Genomic DNA, 20,047 nt, shown 5'->3' on the forward strand with positions numbered 1-20,047 from the left:
TGGGATTATTTTGAGCAGAAGTGGCAAAGGTGGGATTATTAGTTTCCATTTTTCCTTTTGGGTGTGTATAGGTTGGATTTTATAACTTTTCCAAAAATGAATGATATTTCAAAAATTAAAACGCGGACGAAGGTGTGTGGATGTTGGTGAGCCACCACGTTGCCAGCTGGCTGTCGGACACTGCTTCTTTCCCCCCCTAAAGATCTCACAACAACAACACTCCTTTTCTCTCTTTCTTTCTCTTTCTCTTTCTCTTTCTCAAACCAGCACGTGACTCACGTCCTCCCTCCCTTCCTACCCCACCCTTTTCTCTCTCCTCCATTTCAATTTTCTCACTTTCTTTCAGATCATCTTCAACATTAACAAATTAATTCAATCTTTAATAAAATCGAAATCAATAAATCTTCCATTTTTCATTTCTCTCTTCTTTCTTCTGGATCCGACTACTGGGTTTCTCATCAATCTTCCGAATTCTACATTCTTGCGCACTCTCAATTCTCCATTGAAGAAGCTTCTGAGTTTTCTCTCTCCATTCAAACCAGATTCTGAGGTAACATTTTTGTTATTTTTTTAATTTTTTGATTTCGCAATCTAGGGTTTGGTTGATTTGATTTAGGGTTCTATTTCTTCAACTATTTGTTATGATTATTCTGGATTATAACGACCGATTTTGTTGCTAGAGAAGGATTTTAATGCGGCTAATCTTGATTGATTGAGTCAGATTTGGTTGCTAATGTGTTGTTTATAATGCTTTAATCGTTGTAATTACTCAAGATCGTATTAGGGTTTTAATCGTTCTGCTGTATTTTTGGAAACTAATTAATCTTTTGCTAATTCGTTAGATTTTTATTTTGGAAGAAAGCAAATTCTTTAGTTTAATGCTTACGAACTATCTGGTTTCGTCGTTGAGGGTCGTTTGATCAATGACGACTATGACATTTGGAAATCTTGTCAATGGTGTTAAGAATTGTGAGCTTAAATTTTGTGCACCACTTAAAGATTCTTGTTGTGTATTCTGTACTACTATGCATTTGATTCGTTTTTCTCAAAAAAAAAAAAAAAATGCATTTGATTCGTTGGGCAATCATTAGATATCCTTTTGTTAGGCTAACTAGTTGCGCCGAGAACTCTAGACATTTGTATAGGTTTTCAGGTGATGGTTCATTTAGGTGATGGTTCATTTATGACTTGCTGGTTGTAGTAATATTAGAATATGCTTAGCAGTAAGTTGTCATTGCAGGATTGCGGGAAGCCGGGGATTTTGTTGCTTCATATATTGAAGCATTAATTAACTATAACTAAATAGGAAAAGATTATAATGAACCACTTTCGAAATGACATTGGTGGTTATGCTGATGCCACCTACTTAAGCTTGATTTATCTCGTTACTTGCTTTTGGTTGCTGACCTTTGTGTTAGTTTGTGAATTCAGAAATCTTAGATCAACATTATTGGGATGTCATTCTGTCGAGTTACCAACGATCGGGGTTCTTTGCAAATTAATTGATCGCAACAAATTGTGTACGGAGTATCATATATAGATAATACCCTATATGTTGTTCTTGTAATTTTCGTGAGTAGTATACTTATTTCATATACTTCCTGTGTTTTTTTTAGATCAGACACTTCTCTTTTCATGCTTGGCAATGCATGTCTCCAACTATTAATATCTCTAATTATCAATAGGTAAAAACTATAAAAAGAAAATATATACCGAGCCGAATCTGAAAGGAACCCACATTAATATATCTTTCCTTAAGTATAAGTAACCAAAAATAGAGAAAGTAGAGTAAGTGTATAGTTTCTGACAAATCCAAACCTATCATGTATGTTGGATATCTCCAAGAACAATTAATAATCTTTCTAGAAGAATATGTAGACAAGGTTTTCTTTTAATCATTTCAATGTTATTGTTTATGGAGGGTCTACTCAACCTTTGGCTCCCAAGAGTGGAAAAATAAAGTATAGTGGGAAATTTTCTATAAAATATGTTGTCATGTTCTACTGCATTATTATTATGTATGCTGTTTCTTTAACCAGCACAAATATTTATTAAGATCTGTATTCTGTGAGGCCTTTGATTTATCCGTGTAAAATATTGCGAATGATATGAGAACATCTAATTTGTCGAATTGTTATGTGTGTGCTTGGAACTTCTGTCCTCCATTTATATCATTTGAAGAAGTTATTGGCTAATTGTTATCGTTTTTCTTCCTAGTAATGTTTTGGATGTAGCTTTGGGATGAAAGTCTGGTCAGAATGAATTAGAATAGACTTCACTGCAGGCATTGAAAGTTGGGTACTGGGTTTCAATTGTATTAGGTCATCTGAAGAGGATGTTTTAAAAAAATATGTATCAACTGAGTTCATTAGCTGCTGTTTTCACCTGAGTTTAACTGATTTACTTTTATATGTATGGGATGCCAACCCTATTTTGTTGCCTTTACCAATATAGGTGATGGGAGGATTTTAATTTATAGGAAAACTGATTTGATTCTATTGTCTGAAATGCACAGGCTGTGTGCCTCAAGGTCATGGGATGCAAATTAAGCCAATGATTTGTTGTTTTGATACCACATCTGGATGGGAAGGGGTTTTTATGGGGTAATAAGTGGGGGCGAAATGGTTTTGCATTCCAAATATTTGACAACATGGAAGAGACACATGATGATACTGGGCAAACAGAACAGAGGTCTTCTAATTCTACCTGGTGGGATTCAGATTTTGTGGAAGATTTTGGATCGGTTTCTTTGACTTCTCAAGAACATAAGGAAGCCATTAGACACAATGAGCAGGATGAGCAGTTCTCTGAGACAGCATCTCAGATTCTCTGGAGCACTGGAGTGCTCTCTGAAGCTATTCCAAATGGCTTTTATTCTGTTGTTCCGGTAAGTAGCTTTTCTTGTACCTGTTTTTTCATCTGCTTTTATCATTTTATGTTATTTTAAAATGTGGTTTAGGTAGAACTGAAATTTTACTACTGTTAATACATTAGGTCATAGGTGGTGTTAGTAATGTTGGATTGTTGGTTGCCAGAGAAAAATGGTCCATCTGTAATTTTTTATTTCTTATTTCTTCTATTTTATTTTTGCATGAATGATGGTTAGGTAAGGAAAGTTTTCTAAACTTGCTTATCACAATGGTTATGAGACTTAACATATTGATGCGTTATATGTTGCAGGATAAGAAGCTTAAGGAGATGTTTGATCGTCTTCCTATGCTAGATGAGCTTTCTACTTTGGAAGCTGACGGCCTCAGGGCTGATATAATTCTTGTAGATGCCCAGAGGGATAAGAAACTTCATATGTTAAAGCAACTTATAACGGCTTTAGTGAAAGGATTAAACTCAAATCCGGCTGCTATAATAAAGAAGATTGCTGGATTGGTAAGCACTACTTAACAATATTGTCTTGTCACTCCTACCTCGTTATTTTGGCTTTTAACTTGATATTTATCATTTTATATATATTCTAGCCTATAATTTGTTAACCTCTCTATCTAGTTGTTTATTATTTCTCTTTATTGTTACAGTTTCATTTGCTTATACAATCCCTAAATTTATACTCTCATTCTTGGATGGGGTGAACCAAAATGCCGCACGAAAAGTAAAATTTTCCAACGAAATAAGAAAGAGGAAGCCCCACCTTTGGCATCAATTATACAATCACTTCTTTCACCATTACTTTCGAAATTGCTATTTACAATCATTCTTTGTTATGTATAATACTGTTTATTTATATCCATGATTTATATTATGTCCTTTCTTTCTATTAGAATTTTCACATTTGTCTAACAACAACAAAACCAAAGCTTTATTCTCAAGTGGATGGGGTTGGGCCCGTCAGCTAAAAGGAGGAGGTTGATGAAAGAGAAGGTAATTGATACTAGGGAAGGAGGTGGATGAGAGATAGGAAGTTGATGAGCTAATTGTTAATGTGAAAGGAAAAAAGGAGGTGGGTGATACAAGTGAGGGGGTTGGGTTTTGTTTTAAGGTTTGCCGGGTTGTCGGATTTGATGAAAAAGCATTGTTCGGTATTTCGGTTGATGCGGTAGGTGTCTAAAATCAGCCATAATTTCGGTAGGTTAATTTTATGGCTGTTAAGAACTCAATCCGTCAAATTACCCAGCCAACCTTAAAACATAAACAGACCAGACTTTAAACTAGACCAGATAAAAAATCAAATTCAGATATATATTCTAGTTACTTTGTGTTACTTATTCTTGTTAAAACAACATCAGACCAGATGAGGCCATACCAAATCAGAAATATCACGACCATCCACATCAAACAATAGTATGAGGATGAGTTAGACTAGAAATAAAAATCAATAAAATCAACACCAGATGAGACTAGACCAAATCTGACCATACTAGACCCGACCGGACCAGAAATCGAAAAATTCAGACGAGAATCCATTAAATTAAATAAGGTGACGAGAACAAAACCATGATACCTACGGACATCTTAGTGGTCGAAAATTTCTGTTGTTTAAAGTACGATTTTTTGTTGTGATATGAAATGCCCATATGCTCTGAATTTTTACCTTTTCCTCCTCTTGTGAAGACATCAGATGGCTGATGTAGCCATAAAAATTTAGATCATAATCAGCTTATTTATGTGTGGCAATAGTGGTTTCCTATCATGGACGTGTGTGTTTCAATATGGGGTTGATTTGATAAAGGTTCTGGTTAGCAAAGCTAAATGACCATGGACTCTTTCATAATGTTTCCAGCTCCTGGTTTGGTGGCTGGGAAGATAGAGTGTTTATTGGTCCATAGGCGGCAGTGATGGGAGTTTGAGGAATTTTTTTGGTTTGAGTGGTGGAGCATTGGAGCAAGCTCAAAATGGAATTTGGATATGGCATTGGAGCTTTAGGGTGGTGGAAGTGCTGGTTGGTTGGACATAGACCTGATCAAGCCAAGCCCGGCCCGCTGGCGTGGCCCAAAAAACCCGGGTTTGGACAGATTTTGGGGCCCTGGCTCAGCCCAAATTTCAAAAAATAGAATGGGTTTGGGCAGCCCGAAAAATTAATTTACAGTTAAAATTTTGGCCTGGCCCAATTTTGGTCCAAAATGATGGGTTTGGGCCGATCTTTTGGGCAAAGCCTGGCCTGACCCATGATCACCTCTAGTTGGACATGACAAAGGTATTGGGGGACTGAGGGTAGTGCAAATATGCTGCATCAGCTTGTAGTTATATGATCATTCAAATACTTCCATAGTTCCATGGTGTTAATGCATTGCTCTAGATAATATTGTCTTGCTGGTCAGTTAGCATGATGCTTTCGTAAACTTCTAAGTGCTTGTTTGATTAACCTTAAAACATGTGGGCAATGAAAATTCATGGGAATTTGCAAATGGGGTTACTATTTGGTTGACAACAAATTGTGAAAATGGAGGAATTGGAAATTCAAGGGAATTAAAACTTCCCACAAAACATGGGAAATAAATTACCCTCCTCCCCCTTGGTCGCTCAAAATTCCTATGAATTACAAATTTCTTATGGCTATTTCCTAGGAATTGTGTGAAGGAAATAAATTCCCATGAATTAAAAATTACCTTTTGAATTTTAGTTCCCATGTCAACCAAAAAAGCCCTAGGTTTTGCTTTTATTATCCTATTCTGCTGGTTCTTGTCTGCAAATTTAAGTTATGTCTGTGTGCCCCAAGATTTTATGGGAAATTGACGACATAGAATCTCACAGAAGGTAGGAAAGGGGCATTTTGTTTCACATTAATTTTGTTTGATTTTACAAATTGCATCTTGTCAAGGTTTCTTTTTTGTTTAGTTACTTGACAGCTGGCACAAGATGCATTTAAAGTAAAAAAAAAAAAAAAAAATTTCCACCAAACCAAGAGGAAGAAATTGCTTATCACATATCTCAAGTTCTCAACTGATCATAATTCTCACATAACAAGCCCACCAAATCCCAAGATTTTCTCTATGCTTCAGAATAAACCCACCATCAAAATTTTCTTGCATCACCAAATAAAAATTAAATACCAAAAAGGACACTCAGCAGCAACATCAATATCTGGAAATTGCTTTAAATCATAGAATGCAGATGCAAATTGCTGAATTTCAGGATGGATACCAGAGTTACTTGATAATATGTCATTTAAATGGAATAGGGCACATAAGTCATATGGATTCAAAGGATACGTGTTTTTCTGTACAAAACTAGGAGATACATTGACAATGAGCTTACTGGTTTTTCTCTCCAAAGAATTATTCAGAGAACTATGTTTTGTGCTTCATTGATACTTGGCTTATAGATTTTCCTCATTTAGCTGGCATTTTTTTGTACATAATTATATAGCCCTGGTAATGTGATGCTTTTTTTAATTGTGTTCCTTTCTTCTATTATTTTATATATATTGATGGTAAAAATTCAGCTTTACACACACACACACACACACACACACACATATATATATAAAATCTTGATTGTTTGCCCCTCCATGAAACTGATATTAATTTTCTTCCTACTGTTACTCTGACAGGTTTCTGATCTCTATAAACGTCCTAATTTGGAATCCAGTCCTGTGAAGTCTCTTCTAGAGGAAGCTTCTCAAGGTTCCATGTCTCGTGGGGTTCAGTTGCTTGGTCAAATAAAAAATGGTTCATGTCGTCCTCGTGCAATTTTATTCAAAGTTCTGGCAGATACTGTTGGTCTAGAGAGTAAGCTTATGGTGGTATGTTACCCTCATCTTGAGACTGGTTCAGAATTCTTTTTTCAATGTTATCTTGTCTTAATGTATCTAGTCTCTGTTTCCATATTTTTTTCTTCCAGGGATTGCCCAATGATGAAAGAATTGAGTGTGCAGATTCATCTAAGCATATGTCTGTGGTAGTAGTATTGAATTCAGTGGAACTTCTGGTTGATCTCATGAGGTTTCCTGGTCAACTGATTCCTCGATCTACCAGGGCTATTTTTTTAACCCATATCTCTGCAGCAGGGGAGAGTGACTCTGCAGAAAATGATTCTTGTGACTCTCCACTTGAGCCCAACAGTCCTATGTGTGGATTTTCTGAAAGAGTTGATCAAGAAAGGTTAGTTGGAGTAAGATTGCTATGTCCTATTATATGTTAAAAAGTAATCTTAATTTCTTATATTATTGGCAATTCAGGCTTTGATATGGTGTCCAGAAAGATTGTATGTCCTATTATATATTAAGTTGTGGTATATGATTGTTCATGTCTGTAAATATTATATAGATCCTTGAATCTCCTACTAAAACAAGTGGAGGGTTTTTTTTTTCAGAAAATGTTGTTTCCTTCTTGGTAGTTTTTTATATTTTCTCGCATTGAGCATCTGCATCTTATGTTTTGAAAAGGATATCCAGACATTGATGTTGTTGATAAAGGTTGTTCTATTTTGGAAGAAAGAAAAAATTGATGGTGGGTTTATTTGGAGCATATTGAAAACTTTAGGGTTCAAAGGGTTTGTTTTTGTGAGGGTTATAGTTTGTTGAGATGTGTGTTATTTATTACTACCTTCTCCTGGTTTTGTGGATATAATTTTATTTCTAAACCATTGGTGTACACTGTCAAGTAACTGAACAAAAAAAAAAACTGCACCTGGAGGAGGGATGGAATATGTATGTCTAGTTGTCGACTCGGGCTGTGAAAGTCCACTTGGAAAAAATTATTTTTATATTGATACGGGGAGGTGTTCCTGGAGAAGCTGTGATGATATGAATAGCCTGGTGCAATACTGCAATGTGTAAATAAACTGATCAGGCCACTAAGAAGTTTCTTGGTCAGTTTTTAAACCACTAGCCACTTGCCCATCAGATACTTTTTTAACTCCTGTGGTCGTTCTCAAAGATCTTTTTCAATTCTACTGAATATTGCTTGCTCTTGCAAACTCATTTTTTTCATGTTATTTTTACCTCCCTCCATTCAAGTCTTCTTTGGCCTCCCTGAGCATCTAACATTTCAGTTATTTTAACTCTCCTCTGTCCTTACTGGTGTATCTTTGGGTTGATGTAAGCGTCAATATTTGCAACTTTAGCTTCAATATTTTCTTTCATAAATTGTAGTTGTTTAGGTATGCTTTGAAAATGGTTAATTTATATATTAAAATCTAAAACTAATTGAAGATTCAACATGATTAAGTATAGTTCTGCGTCTTGTATCTCTTAGGTCCATTCAATGTATGTAACATAAAGGCGAGGGTTGCTCCATATCGACCCATAGACATGGTTGCTAGATACATTTTGTCAATGTTCTTTATTTACTTCAGTGCAGAGAAAGATGATACTGGTCAATTCGCGAGGAGGTTTGATATGAATGCTGCTGGTCCTTCGCTGCAAAATAGAGTGCTTAGAACTGCTACTCTTGAAAGAAAATTGAGGTATTTGACCCGTTTCCATCTACTTCGACATTTTATGCCAAGGACTTGAGTCTCTCTCACTCTCTCTCTCTCTGGGTAAGGGGGTATCTTAATAAATACATATACCAATTAAGGATTTGTGTGTCTTTCTAGTTCAATTTTTGCCATATTAGTGCTCAGGTTGGGCTGATTTTTTTAACAAGCCTCAGTTTATCACATAGTGAACTGAACATTGCGACTACATTTTGGAGACGGAGTCGGAGGAAGGTCATTGCTGAACAGCGGACTGCTAGTTCAAGGTGTTCCTTGGTTCCACTTCCATCTTCAAGTGATGAGGATTTTTTTTATTATTATTTTTTTTATTATTTTTTGATATGTTTGTTGAAAATGCATCCTAATTCTGCAGTTATTGTTCATTAGGTTTGAAATTAGCTACTAGAATTTGGCTATTGAAATCTTAAGCCGTTTGGGCATCCTAGTTGACAATCTTGACATCTATTGCGAAGGTTAATATTGCTTTGTGTTGAACTGAGATTAGTATAATTGATTAATGATGTACAAAAGTGATGGTTAATACTACTCCCTCCATTTTTAAATACTTGTTTCATTTCTCTATGTGCGGAGTTTTAGGAGAAATTGCAGAAAGTAATAAAATATGGAGGTAGTGGGGTAAGTGGAAGAATAAAAAATTGTAAAAAGTAAAAGTAGTTGATAGAAATGAAGGAGAGAGAATATGAAATTAATAAAATATGATTTATGTTGGTCCACTAGTTGAGAGAAAGGAGTTAAATATTGTAAAAGCTTTCCAAATAAGGAAATGGAGCAAGTATTCAAAAACGGCCAGAAATGGAAAGTGGAGCAAGTATTTTAAAATGGAGGGAGTAATAGTTAATGACATACATAAATGATGCTCTAGTAGTGCTTGTTGCCGATTCTAATATTGAAAAGAAATAATTCTATACTAGTATACCAAATTAGCATCATAATATATAGTACCTGTCAATTTCCTGGTATCTTAAACTAAGGAGATATGAGGTCTTGGCATTTCATTTCTATTCCTCATATGTGGTTAAAATTATCTTCTGTCTACTACTAAGAAGATTAATCATTTTAATGAAACTAGATGCTGACTACATTTTGTTAATGGCATTTCTTTGATTTGTTATGTTGTATCAGTTCTTTGTTTAGTCACACAAAATGTTAAGTTCCTTTGTTGATTTGTGTGTACTAGTACAAGTAGGTTGTGCCTTTGTTGCATATCAGCTCTCGCGCTATGTTGTCTGTCAACATGATTTCATTTTATAGAACACTAGATGCAATTGAGGAAAGTTAGCATGTTTGTCTTCTCATTTATTGCTGTCAAAATCAAATAGCTAGCTACTTTTTCAAATTTTTTATTTTATTTTTTTCCAAAAAATTGAAGTGGATGCAGATCCTGTATCTTATAGCATAATTTATATGTTTCTGTAGTAGGTAATGCAACATTTGTATACTGGCATTGAGAATGCAAGCCATGGAACACTGTAGGTTCATAACTAGGTTTTATATTTCCCTTGTGGTGGAGATCTGGGTTAAACTAGGTCTAATATTTAATAGCTAAGTACTTGGGACTTGGGAAAATACATTTTTGGTTCATTGGCTAATCCTGATGACTGATGTAGCCATTTATTGCCTCTGCAGAAGAAAATTTCTGCCTCCAAACTCTCGTATGACAATTCAGTAATATCTGTCATAAAATTATTCTATCAAAATGCAGTGCTGCACTTGAGTTGCCTTTTGCCTTCTTTTTTGTATTTAGATATTGATAATATATGCTTTTTCTGATCAGGAATGTCCGACTCAGTTTTCGTGGGGTGTTTCAGAAAGTTTGACTTATTTTATTTTAATCATGGTTGGCAAACCCTATTCACTACCTTACCCTTCTTACTCCACACTGTTTACATCTCTCCACTCACTCTCTTACCTTATCCACGTTTTTCTTATACCCACCCACTTTTTCATTCTTTATACTAACTTTATCCACTGTTTTCTTAAGCCCACTCACTTTTTTACAAACTGTAGCTAGGGGGCATTTGGTACAAGGTATTTTGGAAAGGGTAAGAGGATCAAAAGAGTTGATTCCCTTTGTTGACATTTGTAGTGATATTTAGGTCATTGCCTTTACCTTCTCCATTTTCCCAAAGTTTTTTCTAAGTTGATTCTCCCCTCCCCTCTACTCATTTTAATTTCCTTTCCTTAGCCACCACCACACCACCATAAATCTACCTCCATCCTCACCACTAGTTCACCACCGTTGGCACCTTTTTTTTTATCAGCATCAACCCACCACCACCGGTCCACCTTCAGCAGCATCGGCCTCACCACCATTGTTGGCGTCACCACCAAAGTACCAAACCCACCAAACTTCACAAAATCCACCAAACCACTACTGCTAGCCTCCATAGAATCCACCCAACCACTGCCTCTAACCCTATAACACCCCAATCCAACCTGAAAATTCACCCTCATCCATCAAAAATTCACACACCACCAATTACGTACCCCCACCACTTAAAAACCCTTCCCATAACCACCTGAATTCCTGAGATCTAGATTTGAGAAAAAGAGTGAAAGAGAAAATAAAATGAAGGGGGGGGGGGGGGGGATGATGGTTGTAGTCTTGTTGGAGGTCGCCACCTCTTTGGAGAGGGTGGTGTGATGGGTGTCTGATGTTAGTTGTTGGTGACCCTAAAAGCATTGGATAGATTATTATGTTTGAAGTCCTCTTAGTGGTAAAGGTTGTAATACGGTGAATGGTGGTGATATTTTTGTTTCCCTTTCCGCTTCTTTAATCTACACAAACATATCAAACCAGGACTTTCTTCTTATAAATGTCTTATGATTGTGGATAAAATGTTAAAAACAACCAGTGCTCCTGAATCCCTAATTGTATAACAGATGTCCATGACAATGATTTTCTTGTGATTAACTGAATGATTTCATTAGCTTACCATGTGGCCTTGAGCCCATGAAATCAGTGCTTTTAAGAAACCAACTGCTGTACTTTGCTTGGTTATTTAAGTTTTTGCCCAAAACTGTCTAGTAGCTCTTTTTGTTATTTTTAATTTTTGTTAAACCTTTCTCTGTCATAGAAAGGGGAAATATACAAATAAGGAAAATAAAATGAAAAGGAGCTTATCTGTTCTTGTAATGTGATTTGCATCTCTTATTTAAGGGAATGGGTCACATAAGTGTGCTTATGCTGTTCATTTGGTGGTATTTTATGTCAAAAAGTATGTCAAAAACCATGTCGTTGAACTTTTAGATGTATGATAGATGTATGGCTTCTGGATTTTGCTTATCTATATATATATATTTTTTTTATGGTTGTAGTCCTGAGCATCCTTCACTCCGCGCACGAGGTCGGTCAATGCTTGGTGGTGAAAGAAAAACCTTTAGAGATTTTGCTGATGATGCTGGTTCATCAAGGTCTGTAACATCTAAATTCTACTCTGCTAAATGTTTGTATGGTAAAAAGGAAAAGCCTCTGAATCATATTTTGAGAATTTGAGGTATATAGTGAGGCAGAGTCCTAAATTGGTTGAATTTGATCCTGATCTTTATTGGAATATCCTTCCTAACGATGGCATAACTTGTCTTCTTTAACTTTACTAAGAACTCTAAAGATTTCATCTCTGAATTTGCTTAGGGATCTTCCGTGGTTTGTAACATTCCCAGATTGTCCATTTTATAACAACGGCATGATCTATCAAGGGATTGCATCTTGGAACATTAATCCTAACGATGGCATAACTTATCTGTTTTAACATTAGTAAAAACTTTACAGAATTCATATTGCCATTTTCTTAGGGATTTCCTTTGGTTTGTACCATTCCTAGGTTGCCCTCTTGATTTGAGGGTGTGAAGGTAGGAGGCCTTTGATTTGTTTAAGTTTTGCCAATGTTTGCACTCTTGTCTCTCTCTTATTTAAAAAAAATTCTGCTTTTGGTTCTTGTGTACAGATCAGTTGGTGTACCAACATCTGAAGCTCGTAGATTACGACGAAGGAGCATCAGCATCACCCCAGAAATTGGTGACGATATCGTGAGGTTTGTGTTTCTGGTGTTTGTGTTTAAGCTTGCACATCTGTCAAAGAATGTTGGTCAAATCTATCAGTCTGGGAATAGAATTGTTTTATAGTGAGGCATCAGGTGATCAGGTACACGGGCTGACTTTATCATTATACTGTGCAGGAAAAAGTTGATTAGTGTTTTAAGTGAATTGTGCCTGTATTATTTTTCTTCATGATTTTCAACCATCAAACTTATTGTACTTTTCTGGATTTCATCCAGATTATTATTGTTTCCTGGAGAATGACTGACAGACGTGACAGTCATCTTTTGTGATGGATGCAAGTTGAGCTGTTCTGGCCCAAAATGCATCTGCTGTGATTGTTTCCTTGTATGAGCCAGACAAATTATAAAATACTGTTCTGCCACTCGGATACATGAAATGCCAAACTGACATATTATGCCTTTTGTTTTATATTATATTACTTGAACAATTTATGTTGTTGGTTGCTTGCTTGAGCAGGGTTCATATTAAAGAGAATTGTTTGACCCTGGAAATCCTTAATTACTTGCTTTATTAATATTGCGGGTATGGTTTACATTCTTATGTATGCGTGTTTTAAATTTTCAGGGCTGTGCGAGCAATGAATGAGACGTTGAAGCAAAACCGTATATTGAGAGATCGGGGTGAGGACAGGTCTCTTCCCACTTCGCCCAGCAGTACTAACGCTGGTGTCAATCCTGAGACAAATGTATGTAGGTTTCACTTTATAGTAGACTGTATGTATGTTGGTCTAAAAGGGAATTACTCTTTGATATACAGTTTCCTCTCTAGATTCTATCATGTTTGGTAAGAGTTATTTTGGGTTGAAAACGGATTCAATTTAACTATTACCGTTGCCAATGGTTTGGTTAGAAGGTTTAGGTAACAATAACCATTACCTAGGGGTAATGGTTTCCACCTGTTTGTTACCTCTTTAAAACTTAAGGTAACAATTACCCTTACCCTCTTTAAACAAAAAGAAAGGGAGTTAGGTGTAAGCGATTCCTTTTCATGGTTAAACCAAACAAATTTAAAGGTAAGAGTAAAATGATTACTTTTCTCCCTCTTATATGTTTCCTTTCCACTCTGTTTTGAATACTCTAACCAAACGTCCCCTTAATGTATGAAAAAAAATGTTTATTCTACTGGTTAATATGTACAACATAGTTCTTTGATTTACAAATCTTCCTTATTCCAAATCATTTTATTTTATTATTTATTATTTTATTTTTTTTGAGTTGACTACAAAAACTTGTAAGGTGGATTCTGATAGTCAATATCCTATCTGATAGCACATTGTTGCTCAAATCTCTGTCTAGACTTCAAATTTTTATTTTATTAGTTTTTTCTATTATTCCTTTGGGAACAGATGTAAAGTGTTGCATGTGTTTTAGGGACCATGTAAGCCTGCTTGAAAATCTAGTACAACAAATGTTTTCTTGAATATTTGATCAATCATACCAAAAAGAAAAACGTTCTTGACGAGAGTGTATGACCAATTTATCCTTCCACATTCAGGCCTCTGATTTCCGTCTTGGGAATCGAGATGAAATTTCTGGGGCCAGATCTGCTTTATATGCTCTACATGGGGAGCAAAGTACTCAAAAAGCTGTATCACTACCATCATCTCCTCATCAATACATGAGTCGAGCCTTAGAAAGGAATATGACATCAGGACAGGCTCCAAGTGATGAAATGGTGTCAACATGGAATAAAATTTTGGAAGCGCGCATGTATCGTGACAAATCCCTGCTTCCTTATGATGAATGGAATATTGATTTTTCTGAGTTGACTGTTGGAACTCGTGTTGGAATCGGTAAGCCCTCTTCTCTTGCTCTTCTGTTGTGTACTGGAGCTGTGAAACTGTTAGGAACTGCTGATGCTACTGTAAGTGTGCTGTAACTGTGGTCCAGGTGTTCATTGCAAGTCTAAGCTGTCTGTATTTGGTACTCTTAGGCTCTTAGCTGCATAACGATAACAATGTTAAGGGTAAAATTGATTAATTAGCCTAGGAATTAGGAAATGTAAGATAGATTGAACATGTGGATGGTAATGTATAAACGATGTGCCAAAGGAATGGTTGTGGAGATTGACAGGCCTAAAATTTTGCAGTTGTGCAGCTGGAAAAGGATAAAATCAGACACTTGTATGGCAGGCCTCATGTGTCCTTCATAAGGCTCTCTATTAGAGATCATATCCACCTGACGTGTCAACTACCTTCTGTCTACATTATTTTGTTTGGATTCAGTGACAAACTAATAGGCTTTGATTATTGGTTTATAAGTTTAAAGGAAATTGTTGAACCAAAGGTCTAACTTGGGTTTTGATTGCTTTTATGGCATGTCTCTGATTGAAATCCTTATTTAGTCTATGGGAGTCTCATTCCTTTTCTACTTGTCAGATTCTAAGACTTGGTTAAAGATCTTTATTCTGTTGTTTTTCTGTTACTACGGAGCAAAATTGAAGATACAAACAAATCAAATTGTTTTTAATGAAAGGTGACAACTTTCTCCACAGTTGAAGATGTAAACATAAAATAGTATATGTGACTATTTTTATTTTTTTTTTTTGATACAATTATTATAGTATATGTGACTATTAATTTTGATTGAAATGAGTACTTTTTAACAGATCTTTTTGCTACCCCATTTTATAAAGTATAATTACCATTTTTTTGTTAATTATGTTATCTTTCTTCATTAACTAGGATTCTTTGGGGAAGTTTTTCGAGGAATATGGAATGGGACGGATGTTGCAATCAAATTGTTTTTAGAGCAGGATCTGACTTCTGAAAACATGGAGGATTTCTGCAATGAAATAGCTATTCTTAGGTACTACATTTGTTTATTTCTTTATGTTCTTTTTTGTTTTGTGAAATCTAACACCTTTTCTTTTTCCCGTGTTGCCTCCAGCCGCCTTTGACACCCAAATGGTAACCATCTTATCTTGTTATAATTGCATTTCAAAAATAATATCTGCATCTGGCTCTTCATTTGCAAAATTTGGCCCTAGAACCAAGTATAAATTGTATAATCAAGATCATCTGTGATAGATAGGAGTAAGCCTTAGAATTTGGCAAACATATTAATTGGGATTTTAAATACTCATCTGGGAAGCCTACAGTTCTGCGTTACTTATTATGAAAAATATTGTTAATACTGAACAGCATAGTACTTCATAGTTTGTTGTCTTGTTATATTCTCATTTACTATTGGTCTTTCTGCAGTTATTTTGTTTCTTGGTGCTTGCACAAAACCACCACGCTTATCAATGGTCACAGAATACATGGAAATGGGTTCTTTGTATTATCTGATCCACCTGAGTGGTCAGAAGAAGAAGCTTAGCTGGAGGAGGAGATTATAAATGCTACGTGATATATGCAGGTTTGTCTGAATATGCTATTATATTTAAAACTACTTTTTGTCATTTTTCTACTTCATATTGCGTTTGTGACTGATACTCTTGCTACGAGATGAAAACTGAACTCCTCAGTCGTTGAATGATTTACAATTTTCTGTGTTGAACTCAATTGAAGTGTTACCGTTATCCAGACCAAATTATTCAAATTTAAGCTGAGTGTTGAAAATGGCAATTATGCTACTCATATGGGGTATGATTGTACGGCGTAAAAATGATAGTACTTCTCAAGTTCCCAGGGTTGCATGAATAATGTGTAATTCAGGAGAAAATAGTAAGGTATTTATCCTTCATGGGTCATTATTGCTAAAAAGGATAACTCTGACAGCTTAGTCAAATGTCCTGCTTTTCTATCATGAGCATCTACATTTACATTTGGATGAAATTATATCTCAAACTAGAATATGCTGTGTGATTGATGAATTACCGTTGGCTTTTGGCTTAGGTTGGACCACTCTCATCTATTAAGGTTTGTTAAATCTTATGAATGCAAACTTACCATAGTTTCTGTGTGCCACTTACAGAGGGTTGATGTGCATACACCGAATGAAGATTGTTCACCGTGATTTGAAGAGTGCTAACTGTCTTGTGAACAAACATTGGACAGTAAAGATATGTGATTTTGGATTGTCAAGGATAATGACAGACTCATCCATCGGAGACTCTTCATCTGCTGGAACTCCTGAATGGATGGCTCCTGAACTCATACGGAATGAACCTTTTACAGAAAAGTGTGACATATTTAGCCTTGGTGTCATCATGTGGGAGCTCTGTACTCTGAGCAGGCCTTGGGAAGGTGTACCACCGGAAAAGGTATTTAGTATTTACCTTGCTAAGTTTGCTTGTTGGATCTGAAGAAGGTAAAATTTTGTGAACTAATTTTGGTTTTGCCTAATCTGGACATTATTTTGCAGGTGGTTTATGCCGTTGCAAATGAGGGTTCACGTTTAGAAATTCCTGAAGGACCTCTTGGTCGGCTCATTACAGGTACTCTTCTGATTATTGCTACATCTTTTCTTGTATAGCTGAGAGTTCATTGATTTGCCAACTATTTACTTGAAGTGCATGACATATAGTGAGCTGTAGAAAATCAGTTTGGTTGACGTATACAGAATAGGTAAAGTGCTGAGCTGGTTTAATAGAAATAATGAAATAGAGTACATGTTATATGATTCTTGTTCACTATATTGTTAGTGTTTACTTGAATTAAGATTAGTTAAAAAACAGTAGCTGCTAGACCAGTAGAATATTGACCTTGTTCTAATCTAAAGATGCGTCCTCTAGTCCATATAGAATGTTCACCATGGTTGAGAGTACATGACACACGAGTCAACTATCTTTGCTTGACTAATGTCAGGAAACAAAACCCATGTAATTTTTTTTGAACCTTAACTTCTACTATGAAGTTAAGTCCCATGAACCATTGTTGTTTTGGAGTGGCACTGCCAGTAAAAGTTAATTGTTGAATACTAACTTGACTATATTAAAATTCTTCATTTTCTTTTGGCATCATAAGATTGTTTTGTTGGGACTTAGGAGCTCATTGTCTGATTTGATTGTTGCAGATTGTTGGGCAGAACCACATGAACGACCAAACTGCAAGGAGATACTTTCCCGCTTGCTTGACTGCGAATATGCACTTTGCTAATTCACATCCTTGTATAGCGAGAGAATGTTAGTAGAGGAATAGAGTTGTTACCATTATTACCATGTTTCCGGCTCTCTTTGTTGTAAACTTAGTAGATGATATTTCAAATTTTGAAATGGAAAAAGGGGAGATTATAATTTGAATTGCGAAGATAATTACATCTTAGAGAATTTCACATCAGCAGTAAACTGTTGAAAAGAGTTACAACTATAGTGAATTGCATACAAGTATATCACACATAGACCAAAACCCCAGTAAATTCTCAGTAATGGAAAAAGATTATCGTAATGTGCAGCTTGTGTGCTCTTTTTTTTTTTTTTTTTTTTTTTTTTAATATTCTCACCCTCTTTCTTGTGTGTTCCATCTAATTCCTCCTTCCCTCATTTAAGCCCTTCTCTCTGTGAAAGCTATCAAGCCAACAAGGAACAAGCTCAATAACAGAATCCCTAATCACAGTCTCACAGATTGTAGCAAAATATGAAGCATAAACTTCTGGGAATTATCAGTCATTCGTTCATGCCAAACCCTAAAAGTGGTATTCCCATATCTAGTGGATTGCAGAGCACATAGAATCTCATCAACCTAGGAACTCAAAGTATTGAAAACGACGATAATTTTGGAAAGGGTGTTGGAAACAGGGAAAGGATCGTAGATCTTGTGACCGCGAATGGAGTCAGAGAGATAAGCGGTGAAAAGTTGGAAAGATTTGCCGGAAAAGAAATCGATGAAATGGGTAGCGTCTATAGTTATTAAAATCCCAATTTAAATCTCAGAATCATATGATTTTATGATTCATGTTTGTCCATACGATTCGATTTACGATTCTACCTGATTTTACACATTTCTTTTCTCTTACCTAGCAAAAACCTTGAGTTTAAAACATGCATACGAAGTTATTTATAAATATATATTGTCAATTATTGTTTGCTTAGTGGGTAAACAACTATTTTCTAACAATAATTATGCATGTCCGCGGAATCTTACGATTTTGCAATTCGATTCTGAAAGCCCCTTTCAATTCCAAGTAGAATTTCGGTTTTGATAAGCGTCGGAAGGAAAGGTGATGTATGTTGATGAGGGTGGTGAAGTAGAAAGGAGGAGAGAGAGGAGGGACATGGTGGGGTTATAGGACGGGATTCACGGAAGTGAAGGTGATGGATTGTTGGTTTTTGGTGGCGATGTTGGGAAGGAGGTTGACGACAGGTAGACGAATTGGGATGTAGGATGGAAGAAAGGTTGAGTCAGGTGGTGGTGGTGGTGGTGGTAGGTGCTCTACATTTGAAGCATTGTAGGGTTGGGAGATGTGTTGGGGTTTGTGGTGGGTTGGAAGAGTTGGGTGAGTATCCCATTGAAGATTTCAGAGAGAGAAGGGTTTATATGAATGAAAGAAAGGAGGGAATAAGAGGGTAAATAGAAGAAGAGAAAATCCAAGTTGATCTCTGTAATACCCCGTATTTTTAATGTATTTTATTAAATTATAAAATTTTTTTGGGGTCAAACTATTTAATAATTAATATAAGTAAAACAAGTTTTAATATTGGATCAATAAATATTTAATCCAAACGTAACCCATTTTCACAATAAGGTCAATCATCCTATTTACTTATTATTTGGGTCAATTATTTTACCATCATATCATTTCTTATGAGGCCTAAATAATTCTAACTTACCCTACTCTATAAATACCCCTTCAATCCCCAAATTTTGCCACCTAAAAGGTCAAAGGTCAAAGGTCAAGGTAAGCTATTTTTCCTATTCTCTTTTTCCTTTCCTTTTCTTTTTCTCCTTGTTTATTTTTCGTGGGTTTTGGGTGAGCATAAACCCACCCATTAGCTGCCACCAAGTGCCACATCACGACCGACCACGTCGTGCTTCCGGCCACGATCGGCAGCCCTCCACCGTCGCACAACCGCTGACCAACCGGCCCCCTTGTTTGGGTCTTCCACCCTTCTCTTTCCTCTCTTTATTTAAATTATTTTGATAATTTTATTTATGTATTTTTGGTTTTAGTTATTTAAAGTATGTTTGATTAGTTCAAATAATTAATTCGTAAAAAAAATCATTTTAATAAATAAATAAATTATATAGTTTATATATATAATAATATAAAAATACGGAGATATTACACTATTCATGTTGGGTCATGGGTCGTGCCTGGACCTAGTAATTTGGAGTGTAGGCACGACACGACCTGGCCCATAGAAGAACGAAAAAGGCCCATAGGCTAGACCGCTAGACACCCATCACCATTATACTAGTACAACCAAAATATCTTAATACAAATATTAAAATCATTAAATTAACTATTAATTAAGCAAAATGAAGAATAAACAAAGTACTTCCTCCGTTAACCATTATCTGCAACTTTTACTATTTTTGGCCGCTAAATATTATGTGCAACAAAAAAATTTATTTCCTCTTTTAGTAAAAAAAACTGATCAAAAGACCACTTTACCCTCATTTAAAAATTTAAAATACAATTTACCTACTATAATAAGATTTAATTAATCACTAATTACCACCCATTCTAATTAATTATCTACTCTTCACCTT

At 35.6% G+C, this 20,047-nt stretch overlaps 1 pseudogene across 1 annotated transcript; it reads left to right on the forward strand.

Moving 5' to 3' along the window:
• The first annotated feature begins 257 nt into the window (after window positions 1–257).
• LOC145620938 (putative serine/threonine-protein kinase SIS8) lies at window positions 258–17,644 on the forward strand (annotated as a pseudogene). Its single transcript, XR_014108323.1, has 16 exons — window positions 258–550; window positions 2,516–2,887; window positions 3,181–3,384; window positions 6,503–6,694; window positions 6,793–7,052; window positions 8,248–8,358; window positions 11,710–11,805; window positions 12,339–12,425; window positions 13,018–13,138; window positions 13,948–14,245; window positions 15,137–15,260; window positions 15,342–15,361; window positions 15,656–15,812; window positions 16,371–16,659; window positions 16,761–16,833; window positions 17,412–17,644. The product of XR_014108323.1 is annotated as a putative serine/threonine-protein kinase SIS8 (transcript).
• The last annotated feature ends 2,403 nt before the right edge of the window (window positions 17,645–20,047 follow it).

Source organism: Chenopodium album, chromosome 27, assembly GCF_948465745.1.
Source record: "Chenopodium album chromosome 27, dcCheAlbu1.1, whole genome shotgun sequence".
NCBI lineage: Eukaryota > Viridiplantae > Streptophyta > Magnoliopsida > Caryophyllales > Amaranthaceae > Chenopodium > Chenopodium album.